General features: G+C 46.8%; 1 long non-coding RNA gene across 1 annotated transcript; it reads left to right on the forward strand.

The window, feature by feature from the left end:
* Positions 1-955: 955 nt before the first annotated feature.
* Positions 956-23,644, forward strand: LOC138114328 (uncharacterized). Its single transcript, XR_011152589.1, has 3 exons — positions 956-1,042; positions 21,440-21,549; positions 23,450-23,644. It is a non-coding gene; the product is annotated as an uncharacterized lncRNA (long non-coding RNA).
* The last annotated feature ends 2,536 nt before the right edge of the window (positions 23,645-26,180 follow it).

Below are 26,180 nucleotides of genomic sequence, written 5' to 3' on the forward strand. Positions count from 1 at the left end.
ATGAGGACATCAAGCACCCAAAGATCTCATGTTTAGGATCAAACCGAAGTTCCTACTGTGACAAACCATATAAAGAGAACTATCCTTTATCTGCTGGGCGTTTGGGGGGGTGTGACCAGGCAGCAGCTCCCATAGGTGTGAGATGTGAGGCTTTGCCATGAAATCTTTGAGGTGAGCAGCTCTTGTTTGCCAGGGTCTCACCTCCCTCAGAGGGAAGAATTCCTTCCCAAAATCCCATCCCAGCCTGGCCCAGCTGTGCCACCGCGGTGTCCCGGGGTTTGTCCCTGCTGCTTGCCCTGGGTGTGGAGTGTCCTCTGCTCCAGGCAACATTCCCTAGGGAGGGTCTTCAAACCACCACCAACTGCTTCCTCGCTCCTGCTCTGCCCCTATGGATGCAATGATACCGATAAATTTGTGCTCGATTCCTTGGAATCCCAGACTGGTTTGGGTTGGGAGGGACCTCAGCGCTCCCCTCATCCCACCCCCGCCATGGGCAAGGGATGCCACGCACCAGCCCAGGTTGCTCCCAGCCCCATCCAGGCTGGAATTTGGCTGGATTTGCTGCAGAGCTGCTCCCGGAGCTCGCCTTGGCTCAAACCCGGCCGGGGGGGACCCGGGGCCGGGGCTGCGGCGGGGGAGGGACAGAGAGCGGGGCGGGACGGACGGAACCGGGAGGGGAGAGAGGAGCCGAGCGCGGAGGGAAGGGAGAGGAAGGAGCGGAGCGGAGAGGGAAGGGAAGGAGAGGAGCAGGCAGGGAAGGAAAGGCAAAGGAAGGGAAGGAGCGGATCGAGGAGCGAAGGGAAGGCAGGGAAGGAGCCGAGCCGAGCCGAGCCGCCGGCGCTCCCGGCCCCGCTCGCTCCGCAGCGCTGGGGAAGCGCGGCCGCCGCTCCGCCGCCAGCGCCGGGGCCATGGGGCGCTGAGGGGCCGCGGGAGCCTGAGGGGAGCCTGAGGGGAGCCTGAGGGGAGCCTGCGCGAGCCTGAGAGGAGCCTGAGGGGAAGCTGAGAGGAACCTCCGGGAGCCTGCGGAGAGCCCCCGCCGAAGGTAAGCGCTGCCCGCCTGTGGGGCCGCGGCCGCCGCCCGGGGCCGGGGCTGAGGCGGCACCGGGCTGTGAGGGGACCCGGCCCGGCCCGGCCCGGCCCGGCCCTGAGGGGGTCCCGGTGGGTCCCAGTCCCTGCTCCGTGCCCGGGGCTGCGGGGCCCATGGAGCCCAAGGACCGAGTCACTTGTGGGGTGTTTGGGTGGCCTCAGTTAAGTTTAGTCGTGGGGAATCAGCACATGGCATTGAGTGGAAAAACCCCCAAACAAACGAGGGTTGTGGTTTGCCAGAGAGCAGATACATACTTTAATTGGTTTTTTAAAATTAGTTTATTTCTGTGCTCTCTGCATCTTCTAGATGTTCTATGTATATGTTTATATCCCTTCTGTTTCTTCCTATATTCTTTCTGCCTGGGATTTCTGTTGGAATCGCTCATTTTATCCAGGCGGTGTTGAGGCTGCCGTGTGGCAGCATGGTGTTCCATAGAATCGCATTCCCGGGATTTGTGCCTTCCCAGCAGCCTGGGATGGGGGCTGCCCTGCCGGATTCCCCCTCCCAAACAGGCCAGCCCCATCCCAAAAACCTCGGTGCACCCTGGATCCTCGGAACTCCGTGTGGGATGAGCGCTCCCGATGCTCCTCTCCCGGAGACATTTCCTCTGCATCATTTCCCTGACTTGTGCTTTGAGTCAGTTTGTTTTTCCTGAGCCTCCTTTTCTCAGTTCGGAGCCTGGTGGGAGTTGCGAGTTCAGAGAGGATCTGGGAGTTGTTGCCTTGCTGTGGCTCCACATCAGCTGCCTCAGAGCCCGTGGGGCAGAGAGAGGAGCTTTTTCCCCTCTTCAGGTGGAGGCTGAGGAGTTACAAATCAGTTCTGCCAAGGAACGAGGTGTTTGCTGTGATCTCTGGGGCTGGGATGTAGCCACGAGGGCACTGAGTTGTTTTTTTGAGATTCTCAGCATCTGTTGCAACAGGAAACATCCTAAGAGATCACCTGCACTGAGGAGAATTCCTGCTAGATATCTCTTGTATGAGATTCTTTTCATCAGAATCCGTACAATGCCTTTTATTTTTTCCCCTCTGGAATTCTGGTGTCCGTAAAAAGCAGCAATGAATAAGCTGAATAATTGCATTTGCAGGTTGTAAATCCAGTGGAACAGAGAACTTTTTAGGCCACTTCGAGAGAGATGCTCATTTGTTGTGTCCCTCATTATCAGCTCCAGAGAGGGAGATGATGGTTAAAAAGGTTATGAACAAATCTGTGATCTATAAATCATCTGGAATAAAAGCTTGTTAGTACAGCAAGTGCTTTTCCTGGCAGATTATTCACTGTAATTCTCTGTTTCCCTTGTCATCTCATCTATTATAATGTTTCCTTGTACCTGCTCGGGTGCTCCAGGTACAGCTTTGTTCTCGTTTTTGGAATTTTAGATTCCAGGAAATAATTTTTAATGCAGTACTTTAATATGAACCTGAAGGAAAGGATGATACTGAGTCTTGTTGGCTGTTTTTTCCAAAAATGCATTCAGGTTTTTCCTCCACCACTTCTGTATTTACTTCCCAGCTCTTCCCACGTCACATGGAAACCTCTCCTTGTTCAGCATTCAAATCCTGATTTATCCATCAGGAAGCTTAACCCAGATTAGCTGAGTAATCGTCTCTGGGAACACAAGGCTCCTTTAAAAAGTCACTCCAATCAACTCCCTGGAATTTCCATGTTTGAAATGGATAGCCACGGATAGAGCTGGAAAATCCTGCCTAAAATGGCAGTTTTTAATTGGGATGGTTTCTTTCACCCACACATCCTTTCCTTGGAATGATCCACGTGGAGCTGTCCCTGGAGAGATGTGGGAAGTTTGAAACATTTGGGAAAAACAGTGACAAAACAATGCTTGGAAACACCTTTATTCCTTTAAATTAAGTGCCTGTCTTTCCAATTTTCAATCTTTATATGGTTCCCTCAGCAAATAAAATTGTCTGATTATGGCAGTGCCATAAGTCCAGCCTTGGCAGATGGAAAAAAAACCCATGGGGAAGGTGTAGGACAAATAACGAGGTGAAAAACCTCCCTTAAACTTGCTGACTGTTGCAAACAGATGAGTGGATATTTATACGAAATATTGCTTTGAAGGAGAAGGATTTTAACCTGATGTTATTACTCATGCTCTGGGTTTTTTTCCCCCTTTCCCTCAGTTTAGAGAATGAAAATAATTTGTCTGCTTCACTTTGGGCTCCTTGCTGCTGCAGTGTTTTGGTTTCAGGCGATGCAGGGGGATGCTTTAGCTGGGGTAGGTGAATTAGAGCTGAATTTCTTTAATTATGAAAACAGCTTTCAGCTTAAAGCTTGTTTTTACAAAAAAAGAACAAATTGATGCCACCCTGTTGCTGCTGAAAACATGCAGGGGAAGCCAGGCTGCGTTTCCTGTTACATCTCTGAGTGTTCTGATCATCTGTGAGCCCTTCATCCCATCATATCCCACATAATTTAGGATACATCCATTATTCAGGTTAAAATCTTAGAAAGAGCTTGATGAATGGTACAGAGAAAGTAAATTAAGAACTTTTTTCTTGGTTATGCAGCAAAATTGAAAAATCCAGGCCTTTGAATTTAATCTTTTAACTTAATTTTTCATTAAATGTCTAATTAGACCAAGGGCCCGTTTGCTGCAGTGTTCTTGAAGCACAAAACTTGGCAAAATAATTCCTGTAAATCACAGAAGTCTCCAGAAGTCTGAGCAACTTTGCAAATGCAAGAAGACAATTTTTAGAGAACAATAAAAAAAGGTAAAATGGTTTATCCTTTGTATTTGAAACCAGTCTGAGAAAGAAGAGGAAACTTCCTGGGAGAGCAGATTATTCTGTGCCTGCCTCCAGTGGAATTCCTGCACTTTCTGGTGCAGCATCTGGCACTGCTGGCAGTGATGAGAAAATAGATTAGAGGATGAGGCTGGATTAAATCTGTGCTTATTCAGGTGCTTAAAAAATGTCATTCTGTGCACCCTGAGTTTGGCTTTTCCTCGTGTTTGGGCACTTAAGGATACACTTTGTTTATAAATAGCTCAGGGGTGGAAAATCCAGAAAACTCCCCTGGTTTTGTTGTTGTTTCTCCCTTTTCTGCCTGTCCATGTGGGGTTTTGTGTGTGTGGATTATGGGATTTTTTTCCCTCCCCTCCATCCATTTTCTTTCCTGATTTTTCTCTCCTCTTTGGAAGCCAAGCAAAGAGGGTTGTGGATATTTTTACCACTGGGAATGAAGTGGAACCAAGGCAGATCCAGGGCCTGGGAGAAGTTAAGGACAATCTTGGTGGTGCTGAAAATAGAGACTGGGAATTGGGACAGTGTGGAGCAAAGATACTGCATAGAGTGAGATATTTGATAGAGCAAAATTGGAAAAAAATTGCTTATTTGGGGTAGAATGATAAAACTTGGTACCTTTAGGGCTGGACACCAGAAAAATGCTGAATTATGGACTTTGAACTGTTGGGACTGGAGCCAAGTAGGCAAAATCCCTTTGGACTGGAGATGAGCTGTGGTTAAGGCCCAGTTTTCCATTAAAACCTGCTGTGGTTCTGGGATTCCCTGTTGGGATTTTTCCCTCAGCTCTTTCTGTTGGTTGCGCAGGGAATATCGCAGCATTCCCGTTGTCCTGTGGGCTGCAGGAGAAGTGAGGCAATGCCAGTATTTCAGTGGATGATCCCCTCTGTGGTAAATTAAATTAATTTCTGGTGACAGAAAAGCAGCAGAAGCCACCAGGATCCTCCACATCAGAGCAGTTGAGGGGACTGATGTCCCCTTTGCTTCTCGGAGTGTCCTGGAAGAGAATGGAAAACCTCCTCGGTGGTTTTGTGTTCTGTGGAAGAGCTGGGCTCTGTTCCAATGGATGCAGACTCTGAGATGACGTTTTTGAGGAATACTTGGAGTATTCATTTGCAGGCAGCTGTTGAGAACGTTCCACTGAGCTGAGCCAGCTGCTAAAGAGTTAACTCAGCCTCATTTGCTCTCTAATTAATTTGCTGGGGGATAATACCCCACGTTTGACCTGGTTTTGGCAGCAGATTTGGTGGGAGCAGCTGCTGATGCTGGCACAGCCTTTGCCTCCCGTGCAGGAGGTGTTTAGGACCAGTGTGACCACAATGAACACATGAAAGGCTGCTGGAGGTGCTGAGACCTTCCTCATCCAAGCCTTGCCGGGATGCAGGAAGTAGGACAGGGATTGTTGGCAATAAAAGGATGTTTTTTCACGAGGTATTCAAGGCAGATCTTGTGAAACAACAGCCAGAGCTCGCTGTGCTACAAGTGAAGGTGTAGGAAGAGAGAAGAGGGGAAGGAGAGGTCAGCTAAAATAAATCCAAGGAAACAATCCAGCCTTGGAGACTCCAGAGAGCCAGGGAAGCGCAGCAGAGAGGGAACAGCAAATCAGCTGATGCCAGGGGGGTTTCTAAGCCAGGTCTGCAGGAGAATTCACCTGAGCTCTCCTAAATCCAGAGGGAATCTCGACCTGCTGTAGGGACAACATTCCCTGGGTGTTTTTGAAACAGGGAAGCTGCTGGAGACAGCCTGAGTGGAGCTGCCAGAGGATTTGCTCCTCAGGATTCTTTTGGGTGCTGTGCTTTTATTTCAGTGGTTCTGAACCTGTAAACAAGAAGTTGACCCTTTGCTTGAGTAAATAACACCAGATTTTCAGTTTTGTTTCTGCCTGGGCTCCTCGGTGAGCTCAGGTGCCTCTGGCACATCCGAGGAGCTGTGTTCCTTCTGGGAGCTAAGGCAAATTAAGGCACTGCCTGAAGCTCGTAGGGAATCTGGGAGTTGTTGGAGCCGTGGTGTTTTCTCACTGATGTGCAGGAATCAGCTTTGGTGCCTAAAATCTGAAATGTAAAGAAAAAAGGGGCGAAATTTCCCTTGATGGAAGAGAACCTTCTGTAACCTTGTTGTTGCTAAACAAAGCTCAGCTTCTGAGTCACTCCCATTGATCTGGATTGAATATTTGCTGCCTTCAGGATGGGCACCGAGGGATAAATCCCTCCTGAGCTTTGGGGGAGGATTAGGACCATGCTCAGCTGGAAAAATAAATTCTTGCCATTGATTTTTGTCCCATTCACGCTTCTGTAATTCAGTCATTGCTTGAGGAAGCCACAGACTGCATCCCAGCACAGAAAATCTCAGGCTGCCAGAGCACTTGGGAAATGTGGAGGATAAATCTGATGAGGAGCTCCTTGCAACAGGGACACTTCCAAGGGTTCTGGACACACACAAGTAACACATCAAACTCTGGAAGTACAGGCAGGGATTTCATGAATTCATTAGGAAAGTGCGGGGAAAGGGGCTTGGAATAGGAATTTTGGGATGAATTCCTGAAAGGAAATGCGAAACCGAGGCAGAGAAAAGAAAGAGGAAAGCCAGGTCTGCAGGAGAATTCACCTGAGCTCTCCTAAATCCAGAGAGAATCTCGACCTGCTGTAGGGACAACATTCCCTGGGTGTTTTTGAAACAGGGAAGCTGCTGGAGACAGCCTGAGTGGAGCTGCCAGAGGATTTGCTCCCTTTATATTCCTATGAATAGTGGAAGCAGGAACTTCGGGAAGAGAGGAATCCAAAAGGATGAATCCTCGGGAGTCACTGTCTCTGAAAGCAGCAGCTCAAATGAGAAGCAGAAAATGATCCAGCAGCACAAGAGCTCTTGAGGAGAAAATAAGTGTCAGACATATGGGAACCTTCAGGGCGAGGCTGCTGTTTGATGGGACTCTGCTCAAGGAAAAGCAGATTCTGGGGATGCACAGCGTGCCCAGGAATGCTGATCAGGAATCTCCAGGGCCTGTGCTGCTGGGGCTAAACCCACTCCTGCCTGGAAGGACAAACATCCCACTTTAAATTGGGAAAGTGTCACTGGCACAGCGCAGGATTCTCCATTTTCCAGCTGGGAATGGCTGCTGGTGGTTGAGTTCCCAGTAACAGCAGCGTGGGCAGGAGCAGAGCAGGATGTGGGATGTCCATTGGAGAGCTTGGAGTCACAGCCCTGCTCCTTCCAGAGGTGCTGCTCTTCCTGCTGGAGAAACCTCTGTGTGGGTGTTTTGGGATCCTCAGAGGAGGGCAGGGAGCTTGTCCCAGGTTGTTATCCTTGGAGAGAGGCCTCTCTGGGAGCGGGTTCCAGGGCAGGAAGAGTAGAGCTGGAGTTCCATGGTGTGCAGCAGCATCCTGCTGATCCCACAGATTCCATGGCAGGCTCTTGCTGGAGACAATTCCAAAGGAGGCTCCTCGTAGGAAACTCCAGGAAAAGTGTCTCCCACTGCCATAACTGTTACTGTTCATCCCAAATAATTGTTGGGATGCCCTTTCCCACTGGCTCTTCCCAGGTGTGGCGGGCTGGGAGAAGGGAATATTCCTCTGTTGCTTTTGTGTTGCTTTTTCTTTCCCTTCTTTCTGGAAATTCTTTTTGCATTTCCTTTCTGGAATTCTTCCCAAAATTCCTATTCCAAGCCCCTTTCCCTGCACTTTCACAGAATGAATTCATGAAATCCCTGCCTGTACTTCCAGAGTTTGATGTGTTATTTGTGCATGTCCAGTTCTGGGGGAGAGCTGGGCCTGGGTTTTTCCCATTTTCCTTATTCCTTCAGGAGCCATGGGAACATCGTGGGTTTTTTCCAGCTGCTTGTGGGTCGCTGATGAATCAATTCCATTCTAAATGGAAGGTTTTCCATGCCTTTTTCCCAGAAAAGCAAGAACAAGGCAGTGTTCAAATGAAGTCAGGCAGAAGAACTATAAAAATAAACATTTATTTCACCTAATTCTTTGTTTCCTTCTGGAGCCATATTCCCAGAAAACCAGATATTTTTAAAAAAGGGAAAAATAATCCACTCACAGGCACTGAAAGGAAGTAGAAAAATACTTTTTTTTTATCTTCCCTTGTTTTTTGTTCACCCACTCTCAGTATAAGAATATTTAACACTCTTTTAGTGCAAGACTCCTGTCATGTAAAATAATTGTAATTAATTCCTCAATTCAGGACTGTGTAGGAAAATTTAGGATGAATTTCCCAAGCGCAGGATAAGGGATTTATTTAAACTTATGGAAAAACAGAGACGCTTTATGATTAAAAAATAATGATTTCGCTCTGAGCAGACTCTTCCTGACTTTTAAGAAGCTTTGGTGAGTTTCCCTGGATGAAATATTGGATTTCTTCCATGACCTGAGGTGTTCCTGGTGTGGGTTTTGCTGGTGGCTCTCACTGCAGGAGGAATTGATGCAGCATCTTGGGGTTGTTTGTTTAGAAAGCCAGGAATAAGCAGGAGAAATCTCCCAAACTCCTCTCATGGAATGGCAGCCAATCCCCCCAAATTCCCTTCTCCCTTCCATGATTCACTGTAAGATCAGGCTGGAATACAGTGCAATCCCTGGAGTATTCCTGACTATTCCTTTTCCCATTTTCCTCACCAGAGATGTTTAATTATTCCATTTTTTTTGCCCATCTGGTGCTGTCTCATGGATCCAACACCAGTTTGGTGCTGGGCATTTGCTTCCCAGTAGAGCAGTTCCTACGTTTTTGGTTGGATAAACCAGATTTTCTTTAACTTTCCAGGAAACCAAGCCTATTTTGGGGTTTATTGTTGATACTGTGCCTTTGGGAGCAAGGAAGTTGTGCCTGGATTAATGCTGGGAATTCCAGCAGCTGCCTTGTGCTGCTTTGGATTTCAGACCCACAGTTCCATTAATTTTTTTTTGGAAGTGTGGTTGCACGGATGGGTTTTTAAAGGGTATTTGTAGGTGTGTAACAGCTGCCCTTTAATGGGAGGAATGAAATTTATGGGAATTTGTCATTTGAGATGGAAAAAAATTGGAGGCAGCATAAAAATGTTCCCCCTGTATTTATCTGTGACTTGGTGACTAAAGCAGTGCAGCTTTTCACACTAAATATAATCAAATCATCTTTTCCATGATTCTTTTTAAGGTAAAATATCTGGAGAAGGCTTCTTTCCCTGTTGGAATCCTGTGGGCTCAGATCCTCTTCCCTTTTCCTGCAGAGGAGGGTGCAAGGAGTGTTCTCCATCTGGCTGGGGACTTAAAATTATCCTATGTTTTGATGGCTCTGCAGATGAGTTCAGTTCTGCATTCCATGCCTAAAACTGGGAAATTAAATGGAGAGAAGAGCAGGAATGCTTCATTCCTGAGCCATTCCAGCTGCAGGAAGTTCAGGTTCTCCATTTGCACCCAGTGGTTTTTGTATTTTTGGGCTGGCATATGAAGTGGGACTTCTTTCTTTCAGTGAGCAGGAGATACATTTCCAAAAATAAATGGATCAAGTGATATTGGAATTTTCATTTATAAATTCTCTGGGAATCTGCCAAAACTTCCATCAGAGACCTGCAGTCATTTGTGAGGAGGCACAGGCTGTTCCCAAGCCAAGGGAAATCGGGTGGGGGAGATGTGGTGAGGGGGAAGAAATTCCTGACTGTGAGGGTAAAGTTGAGTTTTTCCAGAGCGGCTGTGGCTGCCCCTGGATCCCTGGCAGTGCCCAAGGCCAGGCTGGACACTGGGGCTGGGAGCAGCCTGGGACAGTGGAAGGTGTCCCTGCCCCTGGTGGGGGTGGGATGGGATGGAATTGAAGGTCCCTCCTAACCCAGACCAGTCTGGAATGCTGTGGTTCTGGGGGGTCAATGCTGTTTGATCCCTGTGGGAATGGAGCAGGCAATGCCCTCTTTCCTTGCTCTCCTTCCCTGCTCTTCAGCCTGAGGAAACTTTTCCATCCTCGCCATCCCATGGTGCTGCCAAGGGAAGGGAGGGGAAATCCCTCTGTTCTCTCTTGGGCAGAGGTGGCCCTTCAGCTCTCCAGCTCCAAAGCTGATGCAGAGGAAAATGAAAGGGGCTCATTCTGCTCACTCTGGCACCTCAGGACCTTGGCATTGGCCTGGGGTTCATTGCCTTTTCCTGCCTTTTCCAGCAGCAGAGGTTTCCCACTCATGCCCCGAGGATGTGCAGTTCAGACCCAATAAATCAGGTTCCAGCTGCTCCTTTGCTCTGGCTTTGCTTCCAAAGGGCTCATTCTCTCCGTGCTAGGCTGGATTATATTCCAAGCTGTTCCCTGCTCCACATTTGCTGCAGGAAAACAGCTGAGGGCCCAGATTTTGCAGTTTTATTTTGGGCATCTTGTTTGTTTTGAGGAAAAAATCCATTTCCTTCTATTCTGAGTTTTCAAAGGGAGGAATATGAGCATTTCCTTATCTCCCGGGAAGCAGATTCATGAGGGCAGCACCTGAATGTGGGAGCGAGCTGGGGATGAAAAGCCCTTGGCAGGGAGAAGGGAAAAGGGAAGCTCTCCTGGAGTGCTTCCCCCTGATCCTGGAGCAGCAGATTAGGGCAGAATGTAATTAATAATGAGAAGAAATCCATTAAGTTGTTATAGTAACTGGGAAGCTGAGGTTGGAATGTATGATCTGAGTGACTCAGCTCCGGGGGAAGGGATCTGGGAGCCCACAGAAGGAGAGCTGGAGCTTCCCTTTCCCTGCTTTCCACTCTGTCTGTGCCTGGGAAGCTCTGGAATAGGCATGGAAAAGGATCTTCCAAACCCTGAGCAGGAAAACCAACTCATGCCATCGCTCTCATCTCTCTGCATGTCTGGTGATCCATGAAAAGTTGGGAAAACTCACCCCAAATAAGTGGCAGTGTCATTCCAAGAGGCTCCTTCAGGATGGGGAATAAGGAAGGAGGAATCTGGAGGTTCCTGTGTCCTTCAAAGCAGCACCAGCTCCTTTCTGGAGGCCCCTTGGAAGGAGGATATCTACAAAAAAAAGGAATTTATTTCCCAGAATTTATGTGGGATCTTCCTGCAGAATGAAGTGCATTCATTTTGTTGTCCTCATTAAAAATATTGGTGTAAAATGGGAAAGTTTTATTGGAAAATCTGTATCACCTGCCTCTCTCCAGGTGTTTCTGGCAGGGATTCATGGATGAATCGAGGAGTGCAGAAATCTGGGATGCTTCTTTAATGGAAGGTTTCCCTGCCTCTGGAAAGGTTTGGCATGAAATGATCCTTAAGGACCCTCCCAATCCCAACCAATCTGGGATTTTGGCTGCTTTTCAGAGTATTTTGCATCCAGAATTAATAATAAACCTTTCTAGCCAAGGTTTGTTATTCCCTAATTCTCTTGGCTGTGTGCAGCCCCTTGGGAACAACGAGGTTTTGGTGAGGAATTAACTGGGTAATTATTTTCCGGTTGTAAAGCCGAAGTAATTTGCTGTTGGAATCGTCTGTGGTGATCTGAAAATCCCTGGGCAATATTTGGGGATTTCTTGCATCTGCTCAGGTGTAAATGAGTTTTACAAAGGGCAAGAATTTGGATTTATTAAAAAAAAAAAAATACAGATTTAAGACTCGACTTGGAGTGGAGATGTCTCTGTGTTTGCCTCTCAGCTTCAGGTTTATGTGGAATTCGTGTGTTCAGTTTAATTTCTGAACCAAATTTAACCTTTTATCTATCAGCAACTAAGGTTCAAAACAATCAGTCTTCATTTAATCAATAGAAACATTTATTGTGAGATCCCTGGAGGATCTTTAAGGTCCCTTCTAACCCTGCCCATTGTGATTCTCTGTTCCTGCAAGATGAATGAACATATATTTAATGTAAAAAAATTGCAGGGGAGTGTCTGATTGTAGTAAAAATTCCAAGAAAAGATTCTGTTCCTTGGATAACGTGGAATTTTTGATCTTCTCCTTCCCAAGGTGATGAGTACAGGTTGAAAAACTGATTTTTAAATTCTGTTTTAATAATTATCTTCTCCAGCTGTAAGAAAGACGTTGTTGTTTTGCTTTAAATTTTACAGGGAGGATAATCCCTGCTGTCAAATCCATGCAGTAATTAAATCCTGCTGGCTTTTTCCAGGAATACAGGTGCCCTTCAGCTTTCCAGCAAAGTAGTCCTAAAAGATGAGAGTTTAAAACTCCTTTCCTGTTGCTCCTTGGGGATTCAGGGAGCTGGGCAGGGATTTCACGATCTGGGAGGCTCCAAGTGAGTTGTGCATCCTCTTAATCCACATTTTTTGTCCAAGGAAAACATATCCTAAGAATAAAACGGGAAATCCTGCGGAGAAGTTGGGTGGCTCCTGTGACTTGGAGAATTTCTGTGTTGAATTTTTGTATTTGCAGCACTGGTTGCCCAGAAATAAAATACTTGGGTGTTGTTGGGACATTGTTCTTTTCAAAGAGCCTCAGGTTAGGGTGGAAGAATATCCTGGATTAGCTGGAAATGATCCTTTTGTGCCTCAAAGCCTCAGCCTCCAAAATCCTGGGATCCCAGACTGGTTTGGGTTGGAAGGGAGATTAAAACTCCTCCAGTGCCACCCCTGCCATGGGCAGGGACACCTTCCACCATCCCAGGCTGCTCCAGCCTGGCCTTGGGCACTGCCAGGGATCCAGGAGCAGCCACAGCTGCTCTGGGAATTCCACTCCAGGGCCTCCCCACCCTCCCAGCCAAGAATTCCTTCCCAATATCCCATGGAATTCCATCCTCTGGTGGCTTTTGACATCAAGACTTCATTTTCAGTTGCTGCTGTTTCCCAGAATTGCACAGAACTGTGATTTTCCTGGTGAGGCTGGAAGTATCCAGGTTGGGATTCCTCTTGGAACACCCTGGGACGCACCCACATCCCAAAATTTTGGAACTTCCAGTTTTCCAATTCCCTCTGCAACTTCAGCATTGAATAACTTGGCCAGAAGAGCCAGATTTTTTATGGTGTCACACACAAAAGGGCTCTGACACGGAGCTGATCCCTGTGGAATGATAATTCCTTGCAGGAAGTGCCAGGATTTTGGAAGCAGGGGTTACTGAGCAGGGCTCTCCTGGTTAATTGCAGCCTTTGAAGGATGGAATTGGATCAAAACTTCCCAAAGTGTTCAGCAAGAGGCAGCCCCGGAGTGCTGCAAGGATCACTCTACATAATTAAAGGAGGTTTTGATAACTGGGAAAGAAATTACCAGGAGAAGTTGGAAGAAAACGCTGGAGTTGGCACTCTCACCTCACTTCACAGCACTTCATTTTGGAGCAAATTGCAGAATGAGCTAAGTCACTTTTTCATTAAAAATAAATAAATAAAAGCTGATAATTCAGCCTGGCATGGAAAATAATGCAAATATTTTCCCAATAAGCAAAATCTCAGATCCAGAAGGAAGGAAAACAACCACAGTCAAAGGAAACAGGAACATCTGCTTTGGCTCCAAGGAAAAATCCCGGAAGAAGAAAGCTGAAATATCCCTCTAAATCTATTTTTCCCTCCCCTAAATCTCCTGCTATAAATCAGTGTTGTCAAAGATGCCACTTGGAATATAGGAAATCAAATATGGAAGTGCTCGTAGTGGCTGCTGGAAAACATGGGAGCATCTCCAGAATGTGAAATGCTTTCCCTTTAGTCTTAATTTCCTTTTTTTTTTATTGGAGGGGCAGACAGACATTTCAGTCTGGAAATTGCAAACATGGAAAAAAACCCTGGGATAAAGCAGGTTTGGAGCTGGCCACGGTGCTGTCGTGGCTTTTTTAATATTCCCAGTGCCAGGCATTGCCTTTGCAGTTTTGGGGGAATATTTAGGAAAATGGGATTTCTCTGCTCCAGAATCCTTTTCCTGGGAAAAGAGAGGACGTGGAGGGCGGGATTTAACCAGCAGCAGGAGCTTGCTGTGGCACAGATCTCCATTTTCCCTTTTTAGTTGGATTTTGGGTGTCCCTGTGGTGAGAAAAGCGGGATGCTTGTCTGGAAGGGGTGGTTCTAATTAGCCATGGAATGTGTTTTTCCTCAGGTGTTGGAGTTGATTTTTAGCTGGTGTTCCCTGGCCCTCAGGGTTGTGTTTTGGAATCTGGGATGTGAGAAAAGCAGGAACTATCCTGGACAGAAAACCAGGATGCTCCATCCTGGAGAACCCTTTTCCCACTCTTGGGTCGGTCAGATCCTCGCCTCCCATGTTCTGGGAATAAATCAGGGAATCCTGGAGTGGTTTGGGTTGGGAGAGACCTTAAAGCTCATTTTTTCCCAAAACCTTCCACTTACTCAAAGCTCCCTCCGTGCAGGTCTCAGCTTTCCCTTGGTTCTCCAGAGTTCTCCTAGAAAAAGTGGATTTAAAAACATAGAAAAGGGGAATTAAAAAGCTTAAAAAAGTGGGGTTTGGGGGGCGATTTTTGCCTCTGCAAAGATGGAGTTTTGGGTTTAAGGACTTGTAGGTTTCAGCCTGGAATTCCGTGATGGAATTCTGATGTTCTTATGGTGTTCCCAAAGGGGGTTGAGCTTAAAAAGCCTAAAAAAGGGGGATTTAAAAGCCTAAAAGAGTGGATTTTAGGACAATTTTTGGCTCTGTAGAGGTGGAGTTTTGGGTTTGAGGGATTTGGAGATTCAGCCTGGAATTCCTTTGTGGCATTCTGGTGTTCTTACAGTGTTCCAAGGGGGGTTGAGCTTGGAAAACCTCCAAAAAGTGGATTTAAAAGCTTAAAAATGAAGTTGCTGCTCTGATGATGGATTTCATCTTTCCCCACTGTTCTTAGTGGTTTTTCCAACAGGAAAAACAGGCAAAGTGAGGAATATCCTGCTGTTCCAAGACTTCTGGAGGATGAGGATGGTCTCTGTTTGTAGGCTTGGTTCTGTTCTGTGCTTGGGGTCCTTGTGTGGCTTTGCTGCTTGGCTCTAAAATAAAATTTAAAAAAAGGGAGGAAAAATCCTTCTTTTCAGGATGTTTGGCTCTTCCCAGAAAAACAAAAAAAAGGATTTTAAAACCTTTTCTCTTGGAGCAGAGCAACCTGTGGGTGAGTTCAGGACGGGAAGAAGTGAACGAGGGGCAGGAGCCAAGGGCTGCTTTGGTTCTCCAGTGTTTATCCCACATTAATCCCGATGGATCTGCAGCATCCCCCTTATCTGGGAAGGCCAGCAAGGCTCAGTGATGCTGCTCCTTTCCCAATAAAAACACAAGGGGAACATCAAATCTAATTTTTAAATAATCAACCTGAAAATCTACAGGGGGAAGATCCACGTGGGTGAATTTTCTGGGGTTTGGTGTATTTTTAAACTGATTTTTTAATAATAATAATAATAATAATAATAATAATAATAATAATAATAATAATAATAAAAATAATTGTTCTTTGCTCTCTGAGAGCTGCTCAGCTGCTCTGAGGAGTGGGAGGCTCTGCAAGTCATTTTCTCAGGGAACAAGGAGGGGAGAAATTGCATCTTTTAATAGTCTGCCTCATTTTTCCCGGTAATTACCTTGGAATTCCTGATGCAGGGAACACTTCAACTGAATCCTTTGGAGCTGTCAGAACTGATTTTTAATTTCAGTTCACTTTCCCACAATAGGAGATGAGCTTTTGAGAAAGAGAAGAATAAAAATCCCTGACATAGTCAGGAAAACAGAAAATTTTTTTCTGCCCAAGCTGTGAATATTTGTCTGGAAGTTTCCTGTCAAACCAGGGCCATATATTGCAGTGAAAATTCCAGCTTGTGTTTCATGGGAATGCTGCAGAGCACATCAGGCCTAAGGACAGCAAAATTCACATTTTTTTATTGGAACTGAAAGAAATGAAGAGAAATGACAACTTGGTCATCCCCTCTGCTGGAAATCCAAGAATTACTGGAATTTCTGGGACAGACTGACTGGGTTATTGCCAGCTTTAATGATTGGATTGATTCCAGGGAAAGAGGAGTCCTTGCAATCCTCTTAATCGTGCTGATACTCTGGGAAGGAAGGCACTGTTTAATAATGATTAATTATTGTGAAGGTATTTTTTTGGGTCATGCCCAACTTTGTTGGCATTTTCTCAGGCATCTACAAAGATCATCCTGCCTTTAACATTTTTTATAGTAGGAAAATTGGTTGGATTTGTTATTAGAGATAAATTTATGACTTTATCCTGGTGCCTGTTGGCTTAAACCAGCAAACTTGGGATTTAGACTCAGCCTGGCAATTAGGACAAAGCTCAGAAAAAGCTTTGACAAAGCTTTGGGAGAGGCTGAAGTGGAGAAATCCCTTCTCCAGAGCCTTGGGAAAGGCCAAAGTGGAAAAATCCCTTCTCCAGCTGGATGATACTGGTAGGTCTCAATTAGCAGAAGTTATTTGTGATAAGAATTGCAGTGGCAGGAAATAAAGGTGCTGCCGGCTCTCAGGGAGAATCCCACTCATGGAATCAGCGTAGGGAGGACGTGGAGCTGTTGGAAGGAATCCAGAGGAGGCTCGGAATCCCAAACTTGCACACGAAGATGTGTTTTAGGAATTTCTGTAAGTAGTGGATTTCCCACTGGATGAGCTGGGGAGCTGTTTTTAAAACCACCGTGTAGGAAAATGAGGCTTCATGCCGTGCATCCGTGGGATTTTATCCTCCATCTCCAGGATGATCCAAGGGATGGAGCAGCTCTGCTGGGAGGAAAGGCTGGGAGAGCTGGGATTGTTCAGCCTGGAGAGGAGAAGCTCTGGGGTGACCTCAGTGTGGCCTTGCAGGGCCTGAAGGGGCTCCAGGAGAGCTGGAGAGGGACTTTGCAAAAGGGATGGAGGGACAGGACACAGGGAATGGCTTCCAGAGGGCGGGGATAGATTGAATATTGGGAAGGAATTCTTGGCTGGGAAGGTAGGGAGGCTCTGGAATGGATTTCCCAGAGCAGCTGTGGCTGCCCCTGGATCCCTGGCAGTGCCCAAGGCCAGGCTGGACGGGGCTTGGAGCAGCCTGGGACAGTGGAAGGTGTCCCTGCCCATGGCAGGAATTAGAACTGGCTGAGCTTTAAGGTCCCTCCCAACCCACACCATTCCATGATTCCATGAAATCCCGCTTTTCTGAGTCACTTTTCCCAAGTTCCAGCCATGGGTGCTAAAAGATGCCCTTGCTTATATTTTGCAGAGTGCTGTGAAATCTTCCCAGCTTTTGATGGAAATGAGAACAGATTGAGTTTTCTGAGGAGGAGGGAATTTCTCGGAGCTGCCAGGAGCTCTACAGAGCAGTTGAGTTGTTGCTGTTCACAAGAAAGAGGAAAAGGTCACAGAAAAGAACAACATTTTCCTCAGCAAATAAGTAACAAAAAGGGGCTGGTTGGGAAATTCTTAGAGATGTGTCCAGGGAGGGCTGGAAAGGCTGAGGGAGCTGGGAAGGGGCTGGAGCCCCAGGAGAGGCTGAGGGAGCTGGGAAGGGGCTGGAGGCCCAGGAGAGGCTGAGGGAGCTGGGAAAGGGGCTGGAGCCCCAGGAGAGGCTGAGGGAGCTGGGAAGGGGCTGGAGCCCCAGGAGAGGCTGAGGGAGCTGGGAAGGGGCTCAGCCTGGAGCAAAGGAGGCTCAGGGGGGACCTTGTGGCTCTGCACAAGTCCCTGACAGGAGGGGGCAGCCGGGGGGGTCGGGCTCTGCTCCCAGGGAACAGGGACAGGAGGAGAGGGAACGGCCCCAGAGGAGGTTCAGGTTGGATAGTGGAGAACAGTTTTTCCCTGGAAGGGTGGTGAGGCATTGGAATAAGTTGCCCAGGGAGGTGCTGGAGTGACACTTTCAGAAAGTGTTCCAGCCTTTCTCTCCTTCCTCATTGCCCAGAGCAGCTGGGGCTGCCCCTGGATCCCTGGAATGTCCAAGGCCAGGCTGGACATTGGAAGGTGTCCCTGCCTGGCAGGGATGGCACTGGATGAGCTTTAAAATCCCTTCCAGTCCAAAGCATTCCATGATTCTATGTTAAGAGGAGCCCATATGTTCCTCCTGGGAGAGCCAGAGCTGAGATTGTCACTTTTCTTTGGTGGCTGTCACCCTGTCTGAGTAGGTGCTTCTCCCTGTGAAGTTCTCACGGATTTTAAGGATAATCCAGTTTGAATCCCAGTTCACAAATGATGTAATTCCCTGTGGGATCAGATGATCTCCTTCATCCCAACCCTTTCCTTAGCAAAGCTTCTCCAATAATTCTCAATTCAGGTGCCTGAGTTTATCTCTGAGCATTTTCAGGATCAGCATTTTGTTGGGAGGAAAAATCCTGCTCCAGGAATGTGGTGGAGTTGAGGAAGAACAGGTGTGGGACTGCAGGATGTGCTGTGTTATGGGACTTTCACTGGGGCTTGTTGTGGTTTTTCACTGTGGATTTGTGTCCTGCCTTCTGCAGAAGTGGGAGGAACTGGATTTAGAGGCTGGAAGGAACTGGATGAACAGCTCTGCTTCCCAAAAGCTGCTGTTCATCCAGGGAACAGCTCCACAGGAGCAGCAGGAATGGGATTCTGACCCAGCCTTGGCTGTGTTTTGGGAGAGAGGAGGATCTTCAGGGGTGAGGGGATCAATGGGCTCCTCACATCCCCCTTTGGCTTTAATCCTGCCCATGGAGAAGCCCAAATGTGTGGGAAAACAGCACCGTGATGGAATGTGAGCCTCATATTCCAAACCTTCCCAAACTTGCGTGTGAGGATGTGTTTTAGGGATTTCTCTAAGTAGTGGATTTCCCACTGGATGAGCTGGGCAGCTGTTTTTAACCAGAGTGTAGGAAAATCAGGAAAACCAATGCATCCGTGGGATTTTATCCTCACCACTGTCAGCTGCCTTTTGGGAACCCTGTAATCCCTACCTTGGCTGGATCCCTCTGGAATTGCTGGAGCGTTTTCCCATCAGTTTTGAAACACAAGGGCATGGAACACAAAAATCTTCTGGTGGAAGCTGGGTGTAAAAAGAAAATGCATATTCCATGTAGGGTATATTCCAGGAAAATGGGTTACACCCAACTGCAGCACTGATTTTTCTTCACAAATTAATAACAAATCCAAAGCTTTGCTGCTGTTCAGCATTCCCTGCTCCCACACCCAACCAATCCTCTGGGATACAGGGGTTTTTTGGAGGATTTGGGTGCTGAAGAGGAACTCGTTGCATGTAATAAAAGTCTGCATCAATGAGAAAATGTTCATGAGGAAAAAATTCCCAGGAAGCCTCTTTGGAGTGTTTTCCTCTGGTTTATTCTCCCCTTAAATGTTCATCCCAAGTGTCAGATTTTTCTGGGAAGGCACAGGAAAGAATGAGTCAGATTTTAATGGGAATTTAGTCATGACTAAAGGAAGCATTGGGTTTTCTTCAGGCCTCAGAACTGCAATTCCCACAGAACAAAAGCTGGGTTTTGTCTTTATCCGTGTCCTGCTTAAATTTGCTTGGACAAATTGATAAATATTTATAAAGTTGTGGTGTGAGCAGCCTCAGATTTTCACAGAAATGATCTTCCAGGTGAGTCAGCCTGGTCCATCCCTCCACATCCCACTTCCTGCTGTCCAGCCTGGTCCTGGAGTTCAGCAAAATTTTGGAGATATTCTTAAAACTCTAATTCCTCCAGATTTTTTTTCCCCAAAGAATGTGTGGGTTGAGGTTTAGTGGAGAATATGGAGGTGGTGCTGGTTGAAATTGATGATCTTAGAGGTCTTTTCCTGGCTGTGATGATTCCGTGATTCTCAGAAGTTTCCCTGGATATTTGTTTCTGTGGGTGTTTCTTTACTTTATTTTGTCTTTGCTTATTTCTCCATGCCAGTTTGTGAACTTGCACATTTTCAGGACGGAAATGCAGTTTGTGCAGGGATCCCAATCCCTGTAGAGCAGGGCAGTGACAAACACCCCAAACTGGGCTTTATTAAGCCCAAATTGGACTTCGTTAAACACAATTCTGCTGCTTCCTTTTGGTTTTTCCATTGATTTTGCCAACATATAAAGGGGAATCTGTGTTTTTTTCTGGCAGCAAGCAGTCATTCCATGTTATCCCTCTGTGTGCATGTCATGGGAATATTTAACATTGGTATCTGGGGATGGATCATTTAATCCTTTTAGTAACAGGGTTTTAATTCCTCATCATTGTTGAAGATCAATAAAATCATTCAACCTAATCTAGACTTTGGCTCTGCCCCTTGAGCACGACTTCAGTGCTGCTGGAAGGGCGAAGGCTCTTGGAGGCAGGAGGAGAATTGGTCACAATGGGAGCAGTGAACCACTGGGATCATTCCCCAGGGAAGCAGTGCATTCCCAGCAGTGCATTCCCAGCAGTGCATTCCCAGCACTGGGCACGTTCAGCTGCAGAGGGTGCTGGGGCTCCTCCAGACAGGGGTGCTGCCAAGGAAGGTGGGAGCAGGTGATCCTTGGGGTCTCTTCCACGTTAGCATTCCATGATTCCATGAGTTTTCTCACTCCTAAATGTGCTGTGGCTGAGGAGCCAGCTGAGGTTTGTGGAGATGGAATTTTGCCACACTTTGGGGTTTTAAAAACCCTTCCGCTGCTCCAGGGTCTAACCCCGCCCTGGGGGCTGTGCAGGTCACACCTTAATCTTAATCCTAACCCTAATCCTAACCCTAAACCCATCCTGGGTCTGTGCAGATCCTGCCCTAACTGTAACCCTTCACACACCCTGGGGGCTGTGAAGGTTCATGCCATAACCCTAATCCTAACCCCAGTCCTAGCCCTGAACCCACCTTGGGGGCTGTGCAGGTCATGCCCTAAACCTAATCTTAACCCTAAATGCACCCTAGGGGCTGGGCAGGTCAGGCCCTAAACCTAACCCTAAACTCACCGTGAGGGCTGTGCAGGTCCTGCCCTAACCCTAACTCCAAACCTAACCCTAATCCTAACCCTAAACCCACCCTGGGGCTGCGCAGGTCATTCCTGTGGGTTCTTACCATAACAACAGGGTTCCACCAGGCCATAATCCTGTTTTTCCCACTGTCTGGCTCTGGTGACAGCTGTGGATCCTGGGGGAGGCATCCCAGAGTCCTCGTTGCTGTCCTTGGCTCATCCCTGCCCATCCCTGTGTGGAGAGAAGCTGGGGAGGTGCTTTGGGACACAGATCCCACAGCCCCGGGATGGGCACTGCTGCAGCAGCACCCATCCACAAACGTGGTGTGCATGTGAGCACTGGGAATGCTCTGGCTGCCAGGGAGGGATAAATGGGAGTGCTGCATGAGGAAGCCCAAGGAAATGGAAACAACTGGGAGTGCCACAGCTGGGAATGGCAGGAAGGAAAACCCCTCTCCTGCAGGAGGATCTGGCTCCACCTGCCTTTTCCAACAGGCTTTGGTAATTCTTTGTAATTATTTGAGAAGTGCCCAGCAGGGTTTTGTGCCTTCCCAGCACATTTGAGATGGTTTTCCATGAAAATCAGGACTGAGGGCTGAGCAGATCCAGCCTCGTGCTCAGGAAAAGGGCCCATGGAGCTGTGCAAAATTTGGGATACGAGTGGGAAACAGAACTGTGGGAAGCCAGCACTGGCGTGGGGGTGGCACTTGGGGACACAGATTAGTAGGGGACACAGAGTGCTGCTTGAGGGTTGGACTTGATGAGCTTAAAAATCTTCTCTCCAGCCTTAATTTGATAATTTTATCCGAATGGGGAGCCAGGGATAAACCAGCTGTGAATTTAGCAGTTCATTTGTTATCAAACCCAGCTGGTTATTCAAAAATAGGTTGGTTTTTTTTCTTTCAGCTTGCCCCTCGGAAGAAATTGCATTCACCAGAAGTTTTTTGATCCGGGGCTGCACTCGAATCTCAATAATGAAGAAAAGCAGAAGTGTCATGACAGTGACTGCAGATGAGGTGAGTTCCTGCTGAAGTTTTAGTTTTCCTTTTTTCCCTTTCCTTTTCCGTTTTTTTCTATAGTAAAAATGAGCTAAAAAGTTGATTTTGTCTCCTTTTTTAAATATAATCTGGTTTGGCTTTGACTGCTGATGGATCATCGTGGAGGATTTTTATATAATAAGCAGAAAATAAGCCCAGCACATTAAAAAAGGAACCTGTGAAAGGTTTTAGAGGAGTTTTGTACAGGTTTTGTATGGGCTGGTGGTCTGTGGGCAGGGAATGTTGGTGGGATTTATGGAATATTTGCTCTGGATCCCACCTTAATTTTATGTATAAATATATTGGTATTTCAGCAACTCAACACCTGATGTGATGATGGATTTTTTATTTCGTTATTACCTTTGCTAATCACCATGGAAATTCCCAAATAATTAAACCCCAGATCCCATTCACTGGGGAAATGTCTGCATTGGGAATGGTGGCCTGATAACCACAGCCTCAATTGGCTGGTTTGTCATAGGGCTCCCAAAAAATGGGAAATCACTTGGAATGTTTAGGAAAAGGGTGGAAAATAAGGGTTGGTGTATCCTGGAGCAGTTCTCCAGTAAATAAGTGTTGTTTCCCACTCTTATCCCAAATTTTGCACAGCTCCATGGGCCCTTTTCCTGAGCACGAGGCTGGATCTACTCAGCCCTCAGTCCTGATTTTCATGGAAAACCATCTCAAATGTGCTGGGAAGGCACAAAACCCTGCTGGGCACTTCTCAAATAATTACAAAGAATTACCAAAGCCTGTTGGAAAAGGCAGGTGGAGCCAGATCCTCCTGCAGGAGAGGGGTTTTCCTTCCTGCCATTCCCAGGAGTGTTTTCCACCCAATTTTGGGCTGTGAAAGACAATGGAGAGCTCGTGCTTTGCATTCCATGGAATCATTTAGGTTGGAAAAGACCTCCAAGATCATGGAGTCCAACCAGTCATGAAGGACTTCATAAGTGATGATGGAACACTAAACCTCACTCATTTTCTCTGGGTCCCCAGTCCTGGCTGGGAATGTGGTAGGGATTTATAGGGAAAGTGAACAGAGGGATTTAGGGTTTGGAAAAATCAAAATTCGGGAGCAGGTAGAAGAAGAGGATCAATGTGGCCATAAAGATAAATATCCCATGATTAAATTCAGCTTCTCCTGAAAGCTCATCACATGGAATACAAAAATAACCTCGTTTATTTTGGACAACTCTATTTGAGGAGCTCAATTCTTTGGGTGACACCAAAGCTGTTCTGCTGTGGGAGAACTCCTGGATGAGCTTCTGGGAGACTGACAGCCCACTCTGGGATCATGGGGGTGTTTCAAATAAAAATCAGGAGGAATTAGAAGAGGGAAAAGCTTCAACTGATCAAAACAGAGATCAAATTGGAGAAATCTGGGAACAGCCCTGAAGGATTTTGTCTGCTCTGGGACTTTAAGTCAGTGGAAATATTTCCTGGTCTGTTCAGGGCTTGTTCCTAGGGATGGAATCTGGATTTGTTGGGAGCTTGGAGTGCTGGGATCCCTCAAGACTGTGGGAGAAGCTGGGAATGTTCTGTCGGGAGATGAGAGTCCCTGGGTTGTGTGGAGAAGGATCCAAATGGGTTTTGGGGGTTATTTCTCCCAGCAGTGTCAGGGGAGCCGAGCTGGATGTTCCTCTCTCAAGAGGAAGTGTTCAGTGAGTTTGGAATTAGCTTGGATGAGTTCTGAGTGAATTTCCAAGTGCATTGATGATGGTACAATAAAAAGCAGAGCAGTCAGGCTGTGCCAGGTTCTGGAGCTGCGGAGTTCTCACCTCCTGGCATAGCTCTGGCTGGAGAATTGTGGTTTATCCTCATGGAGGAAATCCTTTGTTTGCAGAATTTAGGAACTTGAGTGGCCTCTCTGTGTTTGCAGAACTCCCTGGATTACCTGGAATGTGGGCTCAGCAAATCCTACAGCACTTCCAGCCACGCCCTGGGCATTGACCTGTGGAGGGGCCGCAGGTGCTGCTCGGGCAATCTGCAGCTGCCACCGCTGTCCCAGCGGCAGACGGAGAGGGCCAGGACACCCGACAGGGACATCGTGTGCAGGCCGACCACCCTGCCCCTGCTGACACCTCCCAGCATTGCCATCACCACCTACCATGACTGGTAGGTCCTATCAGTCTCATTTAATTGTGGTTTTAGGAATTAATTTGTTTGTTTGTTTGTTTGTTTGTTTGTTTTCTGGTTTCAAATTGGCTTTTTCCTCCGTTTTTAACTTTAAACACACAGATGATGATATATTTTCATCTGATTGATCAGTGTTGGTGTAGCGTGGATGTAAGTTTATAAAGCAAATTATTTTAATATTTTTTGGAAATTCTACTTTGTTAAAAAAACTCTCCTGAAACTTCTGATTCGGGTCTTGACCGGAGGATTTGCGTTCCTGACTTGGCACCCACACGAGTTCAGGGTGGTGGTAAACTCTTCCACAAATGGCTGAGGAAAAGGCTTTAACTCTCTGGATGTTTCTGGCTCTTGTGGGAGGAAAAAGACTTGGAAAAAACCCCACTGGATCTAAAGTTAAGCTTGAGATAAGTCCCTGAGAAACCATCAGAGAGCTGATTACAAGGGGGTCGCTCCAGGGTGAGTTCCAAAACTGGAGCTGGTGTCAAGTGCCAGAACAAGGGAATTAATCCAGAGGGAGAGGAGGAAGGCAAAGCCCTGAGTGTCCCTGTGCTGGAACTGGATTTTCTGGCAAAAGAAGGATGTGTGTCCTGCTTGTTGTAGGAACATGGAGATGATGTCAATGTCACCTTAAATCCTGTGCTCTCAGCTTTGGGTTTAGAGTCAGCTTTAGGTTCTGAACTTTCCTCTCTTGGCTCCATTTGCTGGTTCACATTCCCATCATTATTCCAAGCTGGAATCTGGGTTTCTGTTAAGCTCAGCACTCTGCAGTTTGCATTCGAGCAGCTCTAGAGGACATCCCAAATCCATTTGTTAAAGTCCTTTGGAAAGAGTTTTCCTGCTGAAAATAGGATTTCTAAACTGCCCTGGATAGCTGAGATAGAGGAATTGCAGGAGCTTTTGTCCAGGTTTTGTGATTAATTGCTGGGATAAATGGAGCAATGAGTTCCCTAATTTTAGATGGATTGGGAATTCTGGCAATAAAAGGGTTGGTTCACCTCTGTGGCATTGTGCAAATGTTCCCTTTTGTGGGGCAGGAATTTGTATTCCCGACTGCCAGGCCAGCGGGAGCCTTTCCATAGGATGACTTGGAAGGATGGATTCGCTCAGAGCTTGGAATGTGCCTCTGTCCATGGTTTGGGAGAAACGCCATGGATTTAGCAGCAGTTTCCCTGGAACACAAGAGGGCACCGCTGCTCCTCTTTTCCGTTTCAGCGCAGTCCATGGATGGGGATTTTCCTGGAACGGTGCGTGCCGATCCCAGGGAGCCCTGACAGCACTGCTCAGGTTGTTGCTGTTTCTGTAGTGCTGTAAGATTCCCAGTTTTCCATAGGAACTGGGAGTTGCTGGTGTGACTGGGATGCAGCACTGTCCCAGCTCCTGTTTCTGCATCCTCCTCACCTCCCTGACCACTTACACTGGCTGATCCTACAAGGACTGGCCTGAACATTCCCATTTTTTATTTAATCCTAATCCTCACCTCCCTGACCACTTACACTGGCCCATCCTACAAGAACTGGCCTGAACATTCCCATTTTTTATTTAAGTTTTAGGCGTTGAGGAGTTCTGGACCAGGTTAGCACTGAGCTCTACCCCATTCCAGGCAGTTTTTCCCTACAGAATTCCCAGTGACTCGGGGCCTGCCCATCCTCTCAGGGAGCACAGCTGTGGAATCATGGGAAGTTAAGGTTGGAGATGATCCTGGATATGGGATAGAAATCCAACAAAACTGCAAGCTCAGTGCTTATTAATGGCCAAAAACCAAATTAATTGAGGATTTGAAGGAAAAAAATAGTGGATAAAACATGGAAAATGTTTCTGGAGACAGCTGCTGGTAACCAGCCAAAAAAAAAAAAAGGGAGGCTGATCCCAAAGCAATAATTCCAAACCAGCTGTGATGTAATAATATTTTGTGTGGAAAAGGAAGGGAATAGTCACACAAAACAGCTTTTATGGATCGTGCAAGGCAAGAGGGATATGGGATAGAGATCCTCAGGTGACGATCTGAGTGGGGAAATCTTGGAAGCTGCTTTTCCACAATTTTTGTCCTTATTTTCATCCAAGTTGTTCCAATGTTTCCCCCATCCTGCTCCATATTTTATAACTCCAGCTTTGTGATAAGAAATCCAGGCAGGAGGGAAGAGCGAGGGTGTGAAGAATAAATTTGTAGCTGCACTTGGAGCATCCAAAAGAGTTCTCTTCCCAATTTTTTTGATCCTTAGCATCTCCTGGGTTGGATTTGGCAGCTCATTCCCACCATTTCTCCAGGTTTCCCTCAGGTGCGTGGGGATATGTTGATATTTTGAAGGGTTTGCAGCGGATCTTGATGTTGAAACAAAAATGGGATTTATGGTGAATCCCAAAGCGTGAGGAAATCAAGGCTTTAGGAATTCCATGAGGAGCTGATCTGGTTTATTATTAAATATTGGAATGCACTTTTTTAGGGTTTAGAGGGTCTGGTAAATACTTAGGATATG

This window comes from Aphelocoma coerulescens, chromosome 8 (genome assembly GCF_041296385.1).
Source record: "Aphelocoma coerulescens isolate FSJ_1873_10779 chromosome 8, UR_Acoe_1.0, whole genome shotgun sequence".
NCBI classification, from domain to species: Eukaryota; Metazoa; Chordata; class Aves; order Passeriformes; family Corvidae; genus Aphelocoma; species Aphelocoma coerulescens.